Source organism: Plectropomus leopardus, chromosome 17 (genome assembly GCF_026936395.1).
Source record: "Plectropomus leopardus strain MGB_pleo_1.0 chromosome 17, ASM2693639v1, whole genome shotgun sequence".
NCBI classification, from domain to species: domain Eukaryota; kingdom Metazoa; phylum Chordata; class Actinopteri; order Perciformes; family Serranidae; genus Plectropomus; species Plectropomus leopardus.
The window spans coordinates 32075166-32095337 of record NC_142192.1 but is presented as its reverse complement, the minus strand read 5'-3'; the positions used below and the strand labels follow the sequence as shown (position 1 = coordinate 32095337).

The 20172-nt window shown below is 35.8% G+C and overlaps 1 protein-coding gene and 1 long non-coding RNA gene across 4 annotated transcripts in view; one reads left to right on the top strand and one right to left on the bottom strand.

Moving 5' to 3' along the window:
* The window catches only part of LOC148186725 (uncharacterized), a 60178-nt gene extending 57084 nt beyond the window's left edge, over nucleotides 1-3094 (top strand). For both annotated transcript variants that reach the window (XR_015779589.1, XR_015779590.1), the window contains one exon: nucleotides 2623-3094. This is a non-coding gene — a long non-coding RNA (uncharacterized LOC148186725). The remainder of the gene's footprint in view (nucleotides 1-2622) is intronic.
* Nucleotides 1-20172, bottom strand: part of LOC121939489 (zinc fingers and homeoboxes protein 1-like) — a 59194-nt gene that overhangs the window by 21070 nt on the left and 17952 nt on the right. The window lies entirely within an intron of this gene.

Here is a 20172-nt window from a genome sequence, read left to right as displayed (position 1 = left end):
TGTCGAAAAAAATGACCCAAAAGGCAAGGCTATAGTATGGCAAAAATGTCAAAATTTGGCTCGTCCCAAAAACAGCTAAAAAGTGTTTAAAACCTACTTAAATAGTGTATTAAGACACCCCAAAGCAAAGAAAGTTGCAAATACGGCCAAAAACAGCATAAAATAACATGTCAAAAATATGACCCAAAAGGCAAGGCTATAGTATGGCAAAAATGTCAAAATTTGGCCCGTCCCAAAAACAGCTAAAAACTGTTGAAAACTTCCTTAAATAGTGTGTTAAGACACACCATAGCAAAGAAAGTTGCAAATACGAACAAAAACACCATAAAATAGCATGTCGAAAAAATGACCCAAAAGGCAAGGCTATAGTATGGCAAAAATGTCAAAATTTGGCTCGTCCCAAAAACAGCTAAAAAGTGTTTAAAACCTACTTAAGTAGTGTATTAAGACACCCCAAAGCAAAGAAAGTTGCAAATACGGCCAAAAACAGCATAAAATAACATGTCGAAAAAACGACCAACCCAAAAGGTAAGGCTATAGTATGGCAAAATGTCAAAATTTGGCCGATCCCAAAACAGCTAAAAACTGTTGAAAACTTCCTTAAATAGTGTGTTAAGACACCCCATAGCAAAGAAAGTTGCAAATACGAACAAAAACACCATAAAACAGCATGTCGAAAAAATGACCCAAAAGGCAAGGCTATAGTATGGCAAAAATGTCAAAATTTGGCCTGTTCCAAAAACAGCTAAAAAGTGTAGACAATGTACTTAAATAGTGTGTCAAGACATCCCAAAGCAAAGAAAGTTGCAAATACGGCCAAAAACAGCATAAAATAACATGTCGAAAAAACGACCAACCCAAAAGGCAAGGCTATAGTATGGCAAAAATGTCCAAATTTGACCCGTCCCAAAAACAGCTGAAAACTGCTGAAAACCTACTCAAATACCGTGTTGAGACACCCCATAGTAAAGAAAGTTGCAAATATGGCAAAAAACACCATAAAATAGCATGTCGAAAAAATGACCCAAAAGGCAAGGCTATAGTATGGCAAAAATGTCAAAATTTGGCCTGTCGCAAAAACAGCTAAAACTGTTGAAAACCCACTTAAATAGTGTGTTAAGACACACCAAAGCAAAGAAAGTTGCAAATCTGAACAAAAACACCATAAAATAGCATGTCGAAAAAAACGACCAACCCAAAAGGCAAGGCTATAGTATGGCAAAAATGTCAAAATTTGGCCCATCCCAAAACAGCTAAAACTGTTTAAAACCTACTTAAATAGTGTATTAAGACACCCCAAAGCAAAGAAAGTTGCAAATCTGAACAAAACACCATAAAACAGCATGTCGAAAAAATGACCCAAAAGGCAAGGCTATAGTATGGCAAAAATGTCAAAATTTGGCTCGTCCCAAAAACAGCTAAAAAGTGTTTAAAACCTACTTAAATAGTGTGTCAAGACACCCCAAAGCAAAGAAAGTTGCAAATACGGCCAAAAACAGCATAAAATAACATGTCAAAAAAATGACCCAAAAGGCAAGGCTATAGTATGGCAAAAATGTCAAAATTTGGCCCGTCCCAAAAACAGCTAAAAACTGTTGAAAACTTCCTTAAATAGTGTGTTAAGACACACCATAGCAAAGAAAGTTGCAAATACGAACAAAAACACCATAAAATAGCATGTCGAAAAAATGACCCAAAAGGCAAGGCTATAGTATGGCAAAAATGTCAAAATTTGACCCGTCCCAAAAATTTCAAAAACAGCTAAAAACTGTTAAAAACCTACTTAAATAGTGTGTTAAGACAACCCAAAGCAAAGAAAGTTGCAAATATGGCCAAAACACCATAAAATAACATGTCGAAAAAAATGACCAACCCAAAAGGCAAGGCTATAGTATGGCAAAAATGTCAAAATTTGGCCCATCCCAAAAACAGCTAAAAACTGTTGAAAACCTACTTAAATAGTGTATTAAGACACCCCATAGCAAAGAAAGTTGCAAATACGAACAAAAACACCATAAAACAGCATGTCGAGAAAATGACCCAAACGGCAAGGCTATAGTATGGCAAAAATGTCAAAATTTGGCCTGTCGCAAAAACAGCTAAAAACTGTTGAAAACTTCCTTAAATAGTGTGTTAAGACACCCCAAAGCAAAGAAAGTTGCAAATACGGCCAAAAACAGCATAAAATAACATGTCAAAAAAATGACCCAAAAGGCAAGGCTATAGTATGGTAAAATGTCAAAATTTGGCCCGTCCCAAAAACAGCTAAAAACTGTTGAAAATCTATTTAAATATTGTGTTAAGACACCCCAAAGCAAAGAAAGTTGCAAATACGGCCAAAAACAGCATAAAATAGCATGTCGAAAAAACGAAGAACCCAAAAGGCAAGGCTATAGTATGGCAAAAATGTCAAAATTTGACCCGTCCCAAAAACAGCTAAAAAGTGTTTAAAACCTACTTAAATAGTGTATTGAGACACCCCAAAGCAAAGAAAGTTGCAAATACGAACAAAAAAAGCATAAAATAGCATGTTGAAAAAATGACCCAAAATGCAAGGCTATAGTATCATGTGATTGATACCATTGAGACCATCCTGACCAGCTGCATCACTGTGTGCTACAGGAGCTGAACTGACTACAAAAGAAAACCCTGCAGCGCAAAGTGAATACAGCTGGAAAGATCACTGGTGTATCACCCTCACCCTCACCCTCCTCCTTCCTGGACATCTGGACAACACCCGTCTAACCGGCAAAGCAACTAGCATTGTGGGTGACTCTAGCCACCCCCTCACACAGCCTCTGCAGTCTCCTGCCTTCTGGGAGAAGGTACCGGAGCCTTCGCACCCGCTCCACCAGACTCATGAACAGCTTCATCATCTTGAAAAAATCCTGCCCTTTTCTTTTAGCACCCACCACACTGCACCATATTGCACACGTGAATTTATGCTGATGTCTACTGTTCAAAACATATGTTTGTATATACACTATTGCCTGTTTATTTAATTTATTTTTCTCCTTGTTTTTCTACTCTCTTTTTGTCCTTGTACTGTTTGCAGCATAGGCATGGAGAGAAACTCAATTTCAATTCCTGTATGTCTAACAAACATATAAGAATTGATATAAATAAATAAAGATGATTTTGACTTTGTATTTGATGTTAAATAAATGACTGCAAGTATTTCACACCATAGCAAAGAATTTTGCAAAAAAGAAAAAACACCATGATAGTGCATGTTGAAAAGATCACCGAGAAGGCAAGTCTATAGTATGGCAAAAATGCCAAAATATGACGTCTCCGAAAAACAGCTGAAATCACCTCAAAACAGCATAACAAAGCGTGCTAACACACGTCATAGCATAGAATTTCGCAAAAATCGCCAAAAACACCATGAACATGCATGGTAAAAAAATGACCGAAAAGGCAAGGCTATAGTATGGCAAAAATGTCAAAATACGACATGTCCCAAAAATGAGTGAAAACACCTCAAAACAGCATAAAACAGCATGATAACACACACGTAGCATAGAGTTTTGCAAAATATAAAAAACACTATGAACATGCATGGTGAAAAAAATGACCAAAAAGGCAAGGCTATAGTATGGCAAAAATGTCAAAATTTGGCCCATCCCAAAAACAGCTAAAAAGTGTTTAAGACCTACTTAAATAGTATATTAAGACACCCCATAGCAAAGAAAGTTGCAAATACGAACAAAAACACCATAAAACAGCATGTCGAAAAAATGACCCAAAAGGCAAGGCTATAGTATGGCAAATATGTCAAAATTTGGCCCGTCCCAAAAACAGCTAAAAACTGTTAAAAACCCACTTAAATAGTGTGTCAAGACACCCCAAAGCAAAGCAAGTTGCAAATCTGACCCAAAACAGCATAAAACAACATGTCGAAAAAACGACAAAACCCAAAAGGCAAGGCTATAGTATGGCAAAAATGTCAAAATTTGGCCCATCCCAAAAACAGCTAAAAAGTGTTGAAAACTTCCTTAAATTGTGTGTTAAGACACCCCAAAGCAAAGAAAGTTGCAAATATGGCCAAAAACAGCATAAAATAACATGTCGAAAAAACGACCAACCCAAAAGGCAAGGCTATAGTATGGCAAAAATGTCAAAATTTGGCCTGTCCCAAAAACAGCTAAAAAGTGTTTAAAACCTACTTAAATAGTGTATTAAGACACCCCATAGCAAAGAAAGTTGCAAATACGGCCAAAAACAGCATAAAATAACATGTCGAAAAAATGACCCAAAAGGCAAGGCTATAGTATGGCAAAAATGTCAAAATTTGGCCCATCCCAAAAACAGCTAAAAACTGTTGAAAACTTCCTTAAATAGTGTGTTAAGACACACCATAGCAAAAGAAAGTTGCAAAATCTGACAAATACACCATAAAATAGCATGTCGAAAAAATGACCCAAAAGGCAAGGCTATAGTATGGCAAAAATGTCAAAATTTGGCCCGTCCCAAAAACAGCTAAAAACTGTTAAAAATCTACTTAAATAGTGTGTTAAGACACACCATAGCAAAGAAAGTTGCAAATACGAACAAAAACACCATAAAATAGCATGTCGAAAAAATGACCCAAAAAGGCAAGGCTGTAGTATGGCAAAATGTCAAAATTTGGCCCGTCCCAAAAATAGCTAAAAACTGTTGAAAACGTTCTTAAATAGTGTGTTAAGACACCCCAAAGCAAAGAAAGTTGCAAATACGACCAAAAACACCATAAAATAGCATGTCGAAAAAATGACCCAAAAGGCAAGGCTATAGTATGGCAAAAATGTCAAAATTTGGCCCGTCCCAAAAACAGCTAAAAACTGTTAAAAACCTACTTAAATAGTGTGTTAAGACACACCATAGCAAAGAAAGTTGCAAATCTGAACAAAAACAGCATAAAATAACATGTCGAAAAAACAACCAACCCAAAAGGCAAGGCTATAGTATGGCAAAAATGTCAAAATTTGGCCCATCCCAAAAACAGCTAAAAACTGTTTAAAACCTACTTAAATAGTGTGTTAAGACACACCATAGCAAAGAAAGTTGCAAATACGAACAAAAACACCATAAAATAGCATGTCGAAAAAATGACCCAAAAGGCAAGGCTATAGTATGGCATAATGTCAAAACTTGGCCCGTCCTAAAAACGGTTAAAAACTGTTGAAAACCTACTTAAATAGTGTGTCAAGACACCCCAAAGCAAAGAAAGTTGCAAATACGGCCAAAAACAGCATAAAATAACATGTTGAAAAATGACCCAAAAGGCAAGGCTATAGTATGGCAAAATGTCAAAATTTGGCCCATCCCAAAAACAGCTAAAAACTGTTTAAAACCTACTTAAATAGTGTATTAAGACACACCATAGCAAAAGAAAGTTGCAAATCTGAACAAAAACACCATAAAATAGCATGTCGAAAAAATGACCCAAAAGGCAAGGCTATAGTATGGCAAAATGTCAAAATTTGTCTGTCCAAAACAGCTAAAACTGTTAAAACCTACTTAAATAGTGTGTTAAGACACACCATAGCAAAGAAAGTTGCAAATACGAACAAAAACACCATAAAATAGCATGTCGAAAAAATGACCCAAAAGGCAAGGCTATAGTATGGCAAAAATGTCAAAATTTGGCCCATCCCAAAAACAGCTAAAAACTGTTGAAAACTTCCTTAAATAGTGTGTTAAGACACACCATGGCAAAGAAAGTTGCAAATACGAACAAAAACACCATGAAATAGCATGTTGAAAAAATGACCCAAAAGGCAAGGCCATAGTATGGCAAAAATGTCAAAATTTGGCCCGTCCCAAAAACAGCTAAAAAGTGTTGAAAACCTACTTAAATAGTGTGTCAAGACACCCCAAAGCAAAGAAAGTTGCAAATCTGACCAAAAACAGCATAAAATAACATGTCAAAAAAATGACCCAAAAACAAAGGCTATAGTATGGCAAAATGTCAAAATTTGGCCCATCCCAAAAACAGCTAAAAACTGTTGAAAACTTCACTTAAATAGTGTGTTAAGACACCCCAAAGCAAAAGAAAGTTGCAAATCTGAACAAAAACACCATAAAATAACATGTCGAAAAAATGACCCAAAAAGGCAAGGCTATAGTATGGCAAAATGTCAAAATTTGGCCCGTCCCAAAAACAGCTAACAACTGTTAAAAACCTACTTAAATAGTGTGTTAAGACACACCATAGCAAAGAAAGTTGCAAATACGAACAAAAACACCATAAAATAGCATGTCGAAAAAATGACCCAAAAGGCAAGGCTATAGTATGGCAAAAATGTCAAAATTTGGCCCGTCCCAAAAACAGCTAAAAAGTGTTGAAAACCTACTTAAATAGTGTGTCAAGACACCCCAAAGATAAGAAAGTTGCAAATACGGCCAAAAACAGCATAAAATAACATGTCGAAAAAACAACCAACCCAAAAGGCAAGGCTATAGTATGGCAAAAATGTCAAAATTTGGCCCATCCCAAAAACAGCTAAAAAGTGTTTAAAACCTACTTAAATAGTGTGTCAAGACACCCCAAAGCAAAGAAAGTTGCAAATCTGAACAAAAACACCATAAAACAGCATGTCGAAAAAAATGACCCAAAAGGCAAGGCTATAGTATGGCAAAAATGTCAAAATTTGACCCGTCCCAAAAACAGCTAAAAAGTGTTTAAAACCTACTCAAATAGTGTATTAAGACAGCCCAAAGAAAAGAAAGTTGCAAATACAGCCAAAAACACCATAAAACAGCATGTCGAAAAAATGACCCAAAAGGCAAGGCTATAGTATGGCAAAAATGTCAAAATTTGGCTCGTCCCAAAAACAGCTAAAAACTGTTAAAAACCTACTTAAATAGTGTGTTAAGACACCCCAAAACAAAGAAAGTTGCAAATACGGCCAAAAACAGCATAAAATAACATGTCGAAAAAACGACCAACCCAAAAGGCAAGGCTATAGTATGGCAAAAATGTCAAAATTTGCCTGTCCCAAAAACAGCTAAAAACAGTTGAAAACCTACTTAAATAGTGTATTAAGACACCCCAAAGCAAAGAAAGTTGCAAATACGGCCAAAAACACCATAAAACAGCATGTTGAAAAAATGACCCAAAAGGCAAGGCTATAGTGTGGCAAAAATGTCAAAATTTGGCCTGTCCCAAAAACAGCTAAAAAGTGGAGACAACGTACTTAAATAGTGTGTTAAGACACCCCAAAGCAAAGAAAGTTGCAAATACGGCCAAAAACAGCATAAAACAACATGTCGAAAAAACGACAAACCCAAAAGGCAAGGCTATAGTATGGAAAAAATGTCAAAATTTGACCCGTCCCAAAAACAACTAAAAAGTGTTGAAAACCTACTTAAATAGTGTGTCAAGACACCCCAAAGCAAAGAAAGTTGCAAATACGGCCAAAAACAGCATAAAATAACATGTCGAAAAAACGACCAACCCAAAAGGCAAGGCTATAGTATGGCAAAAATGTCAAAATTTGGCCTGTCCCAAAAACAGCTAAAAAGTGGAGACAACGTACTTAAATAGTGTGTTAAGACACCCCAAAGCAAAGAAAGTTGCAAATACGGCCAAAAACAGCATAAAATAACATGTCGAAAAAACAACAACCCCAAAAGGCAAGGCTATAGCATGGCAAAAATTTCAAAATTTGGCCTGTCCCAAAAACAGCTAAAAACTGTTGAAAACCTACTTAAATAGTGTATTAAGACACCCCATAGCAAAGAAAGTTGCAAATACGAACAAAAACACCATAAAATAGCATGTCGAGAAAAGGACCCAAAAGGCAAGGCTATAGTATGGCAAAAATGTCAAAATTTGGCTCGTCCCAAAAACAGCTAAAAACTGTTAAAAACCCACTTAAATAGTGTGTTAAGACACCCCAAAGCAAAGAAAGTTGCAAATACGGCCAAAAACAGCATAAAATAACATGTCGAAAAAACGACAAACCCAAAAGGCAAGGCTATAGTATGGCAAAAATGTCAAAATTTGACCCGTCCCAAAAACAGCTAAAAACTGTTGAAAACCTACTTAAATAGTGTGTCAAGACACCCCAAAGAAAAGAAAGTTGCAAATACGGCCAAAAACAGCATAAAACAACATGTCGAAAAAACGACCAACCCAAAAGGCAAGGCTATAGTATGGCAAAAATGTCAAAATTTGGCCCATCCCAAAAACAGCTAAAAAGTGTTTAAAACCTACTTAAATAGTGTATTAAGACAGCCCAAAGAAAAGAACGTTGCAAATACAGCCAAAAACACCATAAAATAGCATGTCGAAAAAATGACCCAAAAGGCAAGGCTATAGTATGGCAAAAATGTCAAAATTTGGCCTGTTCCAAAAAAAGCTAAAAAGTGTAGACAACGTACTTAAATAGTGTGTTAAGACACCCCAAAGCAAAGAAAGTTGCAAATACAGCCAAAAACAGCATAAAACAACATGTCGAAAAAACGACAAACCCAAAAGGCAAGTCTATAGTATGGCAAAAATGTCAAAATTTGACCCGTCCCAAAAACAGCTAAAAAGTGTTGAAAACCTACTTAAATAGTGTGTCAAGACACCCCAAAGAAAAGAAAGTTGCAAATACGGCCAAAAACAGCATAAAACAACATGTCGAAAAAACGACCAACCCAAAAGGCAAGGCTATAGTATGGCAAAAATGTCAAAATTTGACCCGTCCCAAAAACAGCTAAAAAGTGTAGACAACGTTCTTAAATAGTGTATTGAGACACCCCAAAGCAAAGAAAGTTGCAAATACGAACAAAAACACCATAAAATAGCATGTCAAAAAAATGACCCAAAAGGCAAGGCTATAGTATGGCAAAAATGTCAAAATTTGTCTGTCCAAAAACAGCTAAAAACTGTTGAAAACCTACTTAAATAGTGTGTCAAGACACCCCAAAGCAAAGAAAGTTGCAAATACGAACAAAAACACCATAAAATAGCATGTCAAAAAAAATGACCCAAAAGGCAAGGCTATAGTATGGCAAAAATGTCAAAATTTGGCCCGTCCCAAAAACAGCTAAAAACTGTTGAAAACCTACTTAAATAGTGTGTCAAGACACCCCAAAGCAAAGAAAGTTGCAAATACGAACAAAAACACCATAAAATAGCATGTCGAAAAAACGACCAACCCAAAAGGCAAGGCTATAGTATGGCAAAAATGTCAAAATTTGGCCCATCCCAAAAACAGCTAAAAAGTGTTTAAATCCTACTTAAATAGTGTATTAAGACAGCCCAAAGAAAAGAACGTTGCAAATACAGCCAAAAACACCATAAAATAGCATGTCGAAAAAATGACCCAAAAGGCAAGGCTATAGTATGGCAAAAATGTCAAAATTTGGCCTGTCCCAAAAAAAGCTAAAAAGTGTAGACAACGTACTTAAATAGTGTGTTAAGACATCCCAAAGCAAAGAAAGTTGCAAATACAGCCAAAAACAGCATAAAACAACATGTCAAAAAAACGACAAAACCAAAAGGCAAGGCTATAGTATGGCAAAAATGTCAAAATTTGGCCCATCCCAAAAACAGCTAAAAAGTGTTTAAAACCTACTTAAATAGTGTATTAAGACACCCCATAGCAAAGAAAGTTGCAAATACGAACAAAAACACCATAAAACAGCATGTCGAGAAAATGACCCAAACGGCAAGGCTATAGTATGGCAAAAATGTCAAAATTTGACCCGTCCCAAAAACAGCTAAAAAGTGTAGACAACGTTCTTAAATAGTGTATTGAGACACCCCAAAGCAAAGAAAGTTGCAAATACAACCAAAAAAAGCATAAAATAGCATGTCGAAAAAATGACCCAAAAGGTAAGGCTATAGTATGGCAAAAATGTCAAAATTTGGCTCGTTCCAAAAACAGCTAAAAACTGTTAAAAACCCACTTAAATAGTGTGTTAAGACACCCCAAAGCAAAGAAAGTTGCAAATACGGCCAAAAACAGCATAAAATAACATGTCAAAAAAATGACCCAAAAGGCAAGGCTATAGTATGGCAAAAATGTCAAAATTTGGCCCGTCCCAAAAACAGCTAAAAACTGTTAAAAATCTACTTAAATAGTGTGTTAAGACACACCATAGCAAAGAAAGTTGCAAATACGAACAAAAACACCATAAAATAGCATGTCGAAAAAATGACCCAAAAGGCAAGGCTATAGTATGGCAAAAATGTCAAAATTTGGCCTGTCCCAAAAACAGCTAAAAACTGTTGAAAACCTACTTAAATAGTGTATTAAGACAGCCCAAAGAAAAGAAAGTTGCAAATACAGCCAAAAACACCATAAAACAGCATGTCGAAAAAATGACCCAAAAGGCAAGGCTATAGTATGGCAAAAATGTCAAAATTTGGCTCGTCCCAAAAACAGCTAAAAACTGTTAAAAACCCACTTAAATAGTGTGTTAAGACACCCCAAAGCAAAGAAAGTTGCAAATACGGCCAAAAACAGCATAAAATAACATGTCAAAAAAATGACCCAAAAGGCAAGGCTATAGTATGGCAAAAATGTCAAAATTTGGCCTGTCCCAAAAACAGCTAAAAACTGTTGAAAACCTACTTAAATAGTGTGTCAAGACACCCCAAAGCAAAGAAAGTTGCAAATACGGCCAAAAACAGCATAAAATAACATGTCGAAAAAACGACCAACCCAAAAGGCAAGGCTATAGTATGGCAAAAATGTCAAAATTTGGCCCATCCCAAAAACAGCTAAAAAGTGTTTAAAACCTACTTAAATAGTGTATTAAGACAGCCCAAAGAAAAGAAAGTTGCAAATACAGCCAAAAACACCATAAAATAGCATGTCGAAAAAATGACCCAAAAGGCAAGGCTATAGTATGGCAAAAATGTCAAAATTTGGCCCGTCCCAAAAACAGCTAAAAACTGTTAAAAATCTACTTAAATAGTGTGTTAAGACACACCATAGCAAAGAAAGTTGCAAATACGAACAAAAACACCATAAAATAGCATGTCGAAAAAATGACCCAAAAGGCAAGGCTATAGTATGGCAAAAATGTCAAAATTTGGCCCGTCCCAAAAACAGCTAAAAACTGTTGAAAACTTCCTTAAATAGTGTGTCAAGACACACCATAGCAAAGAAAGTTGCAAATACGAACAAAAACACCATAAAATAGCATGTCGAAAAAATGACCCAAAAGGCAAGGCTATAGTATGGCAAAAATGTCAAAATTTGGCCTGTCCCAAAAACAGCTAAAAACTGTTGAAAACCTACTTAAATAGTGTATTAAGACACCCCATAGCAAAGAAAGTTGCAAATACGAACAAAAACACCATAAAACAGCATGTCAAGAAAATGACCCAAACGGCAAGGCTATAGTATGGCAAAAATGTCAAAATTTGGCCTGTCGCAAAAACAGCTAAAAACTGTTGAAAACTTCCTTAAATAGTGTGTTAAGACACTCCAAAACAAAGAAAGTTGGAAATACGGCCAAAAACAGCATAAAATAACATGTCGAAAAAACGACCAACCCAAAAGGCAAGGCTATAGTATGGTAAAAATGTCAAAATTTGACCCGTCCCAAAAACAGCTAAAAACTGTTGAAAACTTCCTTAAATAGTGTGTTAAGACACACCATAGCAAAGAAAGTTGCAAATACGAACAAAAACACCATAAAATAGCATGTCGAAAAAATGACCCAAAAGGCAAGGCTATAGTATGGCAAAAATGTCAAAATTTGGCCCGTCACAAAAACAGCTAAAAACTGTTAAAAACCCACTTAAATAGTGTGTTAAGACACCCCAAAGCAAAGAAAGTTGCAAATACAGCCAAAAACAGCATAAAATAGCATGTCGAAAAAATGACCCAAAATGCAAGGCTATAGTATCATGTGATTGATACCATTGAGACCATCCTGACCAGCTGCATCACTGTGTGGTACAGGAGCTGAACTGACTACAAAAGAAAACCCTGCAGCGCAAAGTGAATACAGCTGGAAAGATCACTGGTGTATCACCCTCACCCTCACCCTCCTCCTTCCTGGACATCTGGACAACACCCGTCTAACCGGCAAAGCAACTAGCATTGTGGGTGACTCCAGCCACCCCCTCACACAGCCTCTGCAGTCTCCTGCCTTCTGGGAGAAGGTACCGGAGCCTTCGCACCCGCTCCACCAGACTCATGAACAGCTTCATCATCTTGAAAAAATCCTGCCCTTTTCTTTTAGCACCCACCACACTGCACCATATTGCACACGTGAATTTATGCTGATGTCTACTGTTCAAAACATATGTTTGTATATACACTATTGCCTGTTTATTTAATTTATTTTTCTCCTTGTTTTTCTACTCTCTTTTTGTCCTTGTACTGTTTGCAGCATAGGCATGGAGAGAAACTCAATTTCAATTCCTGTATGTCTAACAAACATGAAAGAATTGATATGAATAAATAAAGATGATTTTGACTTTGTATTTGATGTTAAATAAATGACTGCAAGTATTTCACACCATAGCAAAGAATTTTGCAAAAAAGAAAAAACACCATGATAGTGCATGTTGAAAAAATCACAGAGAAGGCAAGTCTATAGTATGGCAAAAATGCCAAAATATGACGTCTCCGAAAAACAGCTGAAATGACCTCAAAACAGCATAACAAAGCGTGCCGAGACACGTCATAGCATAAAATCTCGCAAATATCGCCAAAAACACTATAAACATGCATGGTAAAAAAATGATCGAAAAGGCAAGGCTATAGTATGGCAAAAATATCAAAATACGACATGTCCCAAAAATGACTGAAAACACCTCAAAACAGCATAAAACAGCATGCTAACACACGTCATAGCATAGAGTTTTGCAAAAATCGCCAAAAACACCATGAACATGCATGTTGACAAAATGACCGAAAAGGCAAGGCTATAGTATGGCAAAAATGTCAAAATATGGCATGTCCCAAAAATGACTGAAAACACCTCAAAACAGGTTAAAACAGCGCATTAACACACACCGTAGCATAAAATCTCGCAAACATCGCCAAAAACACTATGAACATGTATGGTGAAAAAATGACCAAAAAGGCAAGGCTATAGTATGGCAAAAATGTCAAAATTTGGCCTGTCCCAAAAACAGCTAAAAAGTAGAGACAACGTACTTAAATAGTGTGTTAAGACACCCCAAAGCAAAGAAAGTTGCAAATACGGCCAAAAACAGCATAAAACAACATGTCGAAAAAACGACAAACCCAAAAGGCAAGGCTATAGTATGGAAAAAATGTCAAAATTTGACCCGTCCCAAAAACAACTAAAAAGTGTTGAAAACCTACTTAAATAGTGTGTCAAGACACCCCAAAGCAAAGAAAGTTGCAAATACGGCCAAAAACAGCATAAAATAACATGTCGAAAAAACGACCAACCCAAAAGGCAAGGCTATAGTATGGCAAAAATGTCAAAATTTGGCCTGTCCCAAAAACAGCTAAAAAGTGTTTAAAACCTACTTAAATAGTGTATTAAGACACCCCATAGCAAAGAAAGTTGCAAATACGGCCAAAAACAGCATAAAATAACATGTCAAAAAAATGACCCAAAAGGCAAGGCTATAGTATGGCAAAAATGTCAAAATTTGGCCCGTCCCAAAAACAGCTAAAAACTGTTGAAAACTTCCTTAAATAGTGTGTTAAGACACACCATAGCAAAGAAAGTTGCAAATACGAACAAAAACACCATAAAATAGCATGTCGAAAAAATGACCCAAAAGGCAAGGCTATAGTATGGCAAAATGTCAAAATTTGGTCTGGCCCCAAAAACAGCTAAAAACTGTTAAAAATCTACTTAAATAGTGTGTTAAGACACACCATAGCAAAGAAAGTTGCAAATACGAACAAAAACACCATAAAATAGCATGTCGAAAAAATGACCCAAAAGGCAAGGCTGTAGTATGGCAAAAATGTCAAAATTTGGCCCGTCCCAAAAATAGCTGAAAACTGTTGAAAATCTATTTAAATAGTGTGTTAAGACACCCCAAAGCAAAGAAAGTTGCAAATACGACCAAAAACACCATAAAATAGCATGTCGAAAAAATGACCCAAAAGGCAAGGCTATAGTATGGCAAAAATGTCAAAATTTGGCCTGTCCCAAAAACAGCTAAAACTGTTAAAACTCATTTAAATAGTGTGTTAAGACACACCATAGCAAAGAAAGTTGCAACACGTAACAAAAACACCATAAAATAGCATGTCGAAAAAATGACCCAAAAGGCAAGGCTATAGTATGGCAAAAATGTCAAAATTTGGCCCATCCCAAAAACAGCTAAAAAGTGTTTAAAACCTACTTAAATAGTGTATTAAGACAGCCCAAAGAAAAGAAAGTTGCAAATACAGCCAAAAACACCATAAAACAGCATGTCGAAAAAATGACCCAAAAGGCAAGGCTATAGTATGGCAAAAATGTCAAAATTTGGCTCGTCCCAAAAACAGCTAAAAACTGTTAAAAACCCACTTAAATAGTGTGTTAAGACACCCCAAAGCAAAGAAAGTTGCAAATACGGCCAAAAACAGCATAAAATAATATGTCAAAAAAATGACCCAAAAGGCAAGGCTATAGTATGGCAAAAATGTCAAAATTTGGCCCGTCCCAAAAACAGCTAAAAACTGTTGAAAACTTCCTTAAATAGTGTGTTAAGACACACCATAGCAAAGAAAGTTGCAAAATCTGAACAAAAAACACCATAAAATAGCATGTCGAAAAAATGACCCAAAAGGCAAGGCTATAGTATGGCAAAAATGTCAAAATTTGGCCCGTCCCAAAAACAGCTAAAAACTGTTAAAAACCTACTTAAATAGTGTGTTAAGACACACCATAGCAAAGAAAGTTGCAAATACGAACAAAAACACCATAAAATAGCATGTCGAAAAAATGACCCAAAAGGCAAGGCTATAGTATGGCAAAAATGTCAAAATTTGGCCCATCCCAAAAACAGCTAAAAAGTGTTTAAAACCTACTTAAATAGTGTATTAAGACAGCCCAAAGAAAAGAAAGTTGCAAATACAGCCAAAAACACCATAAAACAGCATGTCGAAAAAATGACCCAAAAGGCAAGGCTATAGTATGGCAAAAATGTCAAAATTTGGCTCGTCCCAAAAACAGCTAAAAACTGTTAAAAACCCACTTAAATAGTGTGTTAAGACACCCCAAAGCAAAGAAAGTTGCAAATACGGCCAAAAACAGCATAAAATAATATGTCAAAAAAATGACCCAAAAGGCAAGGCTATAGTATGGCAAAAATGTCAAAATTTGGCCTGTCCCAAAAACAGCTAAAAACTGTTGAAAACCTACTTAAATAGTGTGTCAAGACACCCCAAAGCAAAGAAAGTTGCAAATACGGCCAAAAACAGCATAAAATAACATGTCGAAAAAACGACCAACCCAAAAGGCAAGGCTATAGTATGGCAAAAATGTCAAAATTTGGCCCATCCCAAAAACAGCTAAAAAGTGTTTAAAACCTACTTAAATAGTGTATTAAGACAGCCCAAAGAAAAGAAAGTTGCAAATACAGCCAAAAACACCATAAAATAGCATGTCGAAAAAATGACCCAAAAGGAAAGGCTATAGTATGGCAAAATGTCAAAATTTGGCCGATCCAAAAACAGCTAAAACTGTTAAAATCTACTTAAATAGTGTGTTAAGACACACCATAGCAAAGAAAGTTGCAAATACGAACAAAAACACCATAAAATAGCATGTCGAAAAAATGACCCAAAAGGCAAGGCTATAGTATGGCAAAAATGTCAAAATTTGGCCCATCCCAAAAACAGCTAAAAAGTGTTTAAAACCTACTTAAATAGTGTATTAAGACAGCCCAAAGAAAAGAAAGTTGCAAATACAGCCAAAAACACCATAAAACAGCATGTCGAAAAAATGACCCAAAAGGCAAGGCTATAGTATGGCAAAAATGTCAAAATTTGGCTCGTCCCAAAAACAGCTAAAAACTGTTAAAAACCCACTTAAATAGTGTGTTAAGACACCCCAAAGCAAAGAAAGTTGCAAATACGGCCAAAAACAGCATAAAATAATATGTCAAAAAAATGACCCAAAAGGCAAGGCTATAGTATGGCAAAAATGTCAAAATTTGGCCTGTCCCAAAAACAGCTAAAAACTGTTGAAAACTTCCTTAAATAGTGTGTTAAGACACCCCAAAGCAAAGAAAGTTGCAAATACGGCCAAAAACAGCATAAAATAACATGTCGAAAAAACGACCAACCCAAAAGGCAAGGCTATAGTATGGCAAAAATGTCAAAATTTGGCCCATCCCAAAAACAGCTAAAAAGTGTTTAAAACCTACTTAAATAGTGTATTAAGACAGCCCAAAGAAAAGAAAGTTGCAAATACAGCCAAAAACACCATAAAATAGCATGTCGAAAAAATGACCCAAAAGGCAAGGCTATAGTATGGCAAAAATGTCAAAATTTGGCCTGTCCCAAAAAAAGCTAAAAAGTGTAGACAACGTACTTAAATAGTGTGTTAAGACATCCCAAAGCAAAGAAAGTTGCAAATACAGCCAAAAACAGCATAAAATAACATGTCGAAAAAACGACCAACCCAAAAGGCAAGGCTATAGTATGGCAAAAATGTCAAAATTTGGCCCATCCCAAAAACAGCTAAAAAGTGTTTAAAACCTACTTAAATAGTGTATTAAGACACCCCATAGCAAAGAAAGTTGCAAATACGAACAAAAACACCATAAAACAGCATGTCGAGAAAATGACCCAAACGGCAAGGCTATAGTATGGCAAAAATGTCAAAATTTGACCCGTCCCAAAAACAGCTAAAAACTGTTAAAAACCTACTTAAATAGTGTATTAAGACAACCCAAAGCAAAGAAAGTTGCAAATACGAACAAAAACAGCATAAAATAACATGTCAAAAAAATGACCCAAAAGGCAAGGCTATAGTATGGCAAAAATGTCAAAATTTGGCCCGTCCCAAAAACAGCTAAAAACTGTTGAAAACTTCCTTAAATAGTGTGTTAAGACACACCATAGCAAAGAAAGTTGCAAATACGAACAAAAACACCATAAAATAGCATGTCGAAAAAATGACCCAAAAGGCAAGGCTATAGTATGGCAAAAATGTCAAAATTTGGCCCATCCCAAAAACAGCTAAAAAGTGTTTAAAACCTACTTAAATAGTGTATTAAGACAGCCCAAAGAAAAGAAAGTTGCAAATACAGCCAAAAACACCATAAAATAGCATGTCGAAAAAATGACCCAAAAGGCAAGGCTATAGTATGGCAAAAATGTCAAAATTTGGCCTGTCCCAAAAAAAGCTAAAAAGTGTAGACAACGTACTTAAATAGTGTGTTAAGACATCCCAAAGCAAAAGAAAGTTGCAAATACAACCAAAAAAAGCATAAAATAGCATGTCGAAAAAATGACCCAAAAGGTAAGGCTATAGTATGGCAAAAATGTCAAAATTTGGCTCGTCCCAAAAACAGCTAAAAACTGTTAAAAACCCACTTAAATAGTGTGTTAAGACACCCCAAAGCAAAGAAAGTTGCAAATACGGCCAAAAACAGTATAAAATAACATGTCAAAAAAATGACCCAAAAGGCAAGGCTATAGTATGGCAAAAATGTCAAAATTTGGCCCGTCCCAAAAACAGCTAAAAACTGTTGAAAACTTCCTTAAATAGTGTGTTAAGACACACCATAGCAAAGAAAGTTGCAAATACGAACAAAAACACCATAAAATAGCATGTCGAAAAAATGACCCAAAAGGCAAGGCTATAGTATGGCAAAAATGTCAAAATTTGGCCCGTCCCAAAAATACCTAAAAACTGTTGAAAATCTATTTAAATAGTGTGTTAAGACACCCCAAAGCAAAGAAAGTTGCAAATACGACCAAAAACACCATAAAATAGCATGTCGAAAAAATGACCCAAAAGGCAAGGCTATAGTATGGCAAAATGTCAAAATTTGGCCTGCCCCAAAACAGCTAAAAACTGTTAAAAACCTACTTAAATAGTGTGTTAAGACACACCATAGCAAAGAAAGTTGCAAATCTGAACAAAAACACCATAAAATAGCATGTCGAAAAAATGACCCAAAAGGCAAGGCTATAGTATGGCAAAAATGTCAAAATTTGGCCCATCCCAAAAACAGCTAAAAAGTGTTTAAAACCTACTTAAATAGTGTATTAAGACAGCCCAAAGAAAAGAAAGTTGCAAATACAGCCAAAAACACCATAAAACAGCATGTCGAAAAAATGACCCAAAAGGCAAGGCTATAGTATGGCAAAAATGTCAAAATTTGGCTCGTCCCAAAAACAGCTAAAAACTGTTAAAAACCCACTTAAATAGTGTGTTAAGACACCCCAAAGCAAAGAAAGTTGCAAATACGGCCAAAAACAGCATAAAATAATATGTCAAAAAAATGACCCAAAAGGCAAGGCTATAGTATGGCAAAAATGTCAAAATTTGGCCCATCCCAAAAACAGCTAAAAAGTGTTTAAAACCTACTTAAATAGTGTGTTAAGACACACCATAGCAAAGAAAGTTGCAAATACGAACAAAAACACCATAAAATAGCATGTCGAAAAAATGACCCAAAAGGCAAGGCTATAGTATGGCAAAAATGTCAAAATTTGGCCCATCCCAAAAACAGCTAAAAAGTGTTTAAAACCTACTTAAATAGTGTGTTAAGACACCCCAAAGCAAAGAAAGTTGCAACACGGCCAAAAACAGCATAAAATAATATGTCAAAAAATGACCCAAAAGGCAAGGCTATAGTATGGCAAAAATGTCAAAATTTGGCCCATCCCAAAAACAGCTAAAAACTGTTGAAAACTTCCTTAAATAGTGTGTTAAGACACACCATAGCAAAGAAAGTTGCAAATACGAACAAAAACACCATAAAATAGCATGTCGAAAAAATGACCCAAAAGGCAAGGCTATAGTATGGCAAAAATGTCAAAATTTGGCCCATCCCAAAAACAGCTAAAAACTGTTAAAAACCCACTTAAATAGTGTGTTAAGACACCCCAAAGCAAAGAAAGTTGCAAATACGAACAAAAACACCATAAAATAGCATGTCGAAAAAATGACCCAAAAGGCAAGGCTATAGTATGGCAAAAATGTCAAAATTTGGCCCGTCCCAAAAACAACTAAAAAGTGTTGAAAACCTACTTAAATAGTGTGTTTAGACACACCATAGCAAAGAAAGTTGCAAATACGGCCAAAAACAGCATAAAATAACATGTCGAAAAAACAACAACCCCAAAAGGCAAGGCTATAGTATGGAAAAAATGTCAAAATTTGGCCCGTCCCAAAAACAGCTAAAAACTGTGGAAAACTTCCTTAAATAGTGTGTTAAGACACACCATAGCAAAGAAAGTTGCAAATACAAACAAAAACACCATAAAATAGCATGTCGAAAAAATGACCCAAAAGGCAAGGCTATAGTATGGCAAAAATGTCAAAATTTGGCCCATCCCAAAAACAGCTAAAAAGTGTTTAAAACCTACTTAAATAGTGTATTAAGACAGCCCAAAGAAAAGAAAGTTTCAAATACTGCCAAAAACAGCATAAAACAGCATGTCCAAAAAATGACCCAAAAGGCATATGGCAAAAATGTCAAAATTTGGCCTGTCCCAAAAACAGCTAAAAACTGTTAAAAACCCACTTAAATAGTGTGTTAAGACACCCCAAAGCAAAGAAAGTTGCAAATACGGCCAAAAACAGCATAAAACAACATGTCAAAAAAATGACCCAAAAGGCAAGGCTATAGTATGGCAAAAATGTCAAAATTTGGCCCGTCCCAAAAACAGCTAAAAACTGTTGAAAACTTCCTTAAATAGTGTATTAAGACACCCCAAAGCAAAGAAAGTTGCAAATACGGCCAAAAACAGTATAAAACAGCATGTCGAAAAAAACGACCAACCCAAAAGGCAAGGCTATAGTATGGCAAAAATGTCAAAATTTGACCCGTCCCAAAAACAGCTAAAAAGTGTAGACAACGTAATTAAATAGTGTATTGAGACACCCCAAAGAAAAGAAAGTTGCAAATACAACCAAAAAAAGCATAAAATAGCATGTCGAAAAAATGACCCAAAAGGTAAGGCTATAGTATGGCAAAAATGTCAAAATTTGACCCGTCCCAAAAACAGCTGAAAACTGTTGAAAACCTACTTAAATAGTGTGTTAAGACACCCCAAAGCAAAGAAAGTTGCA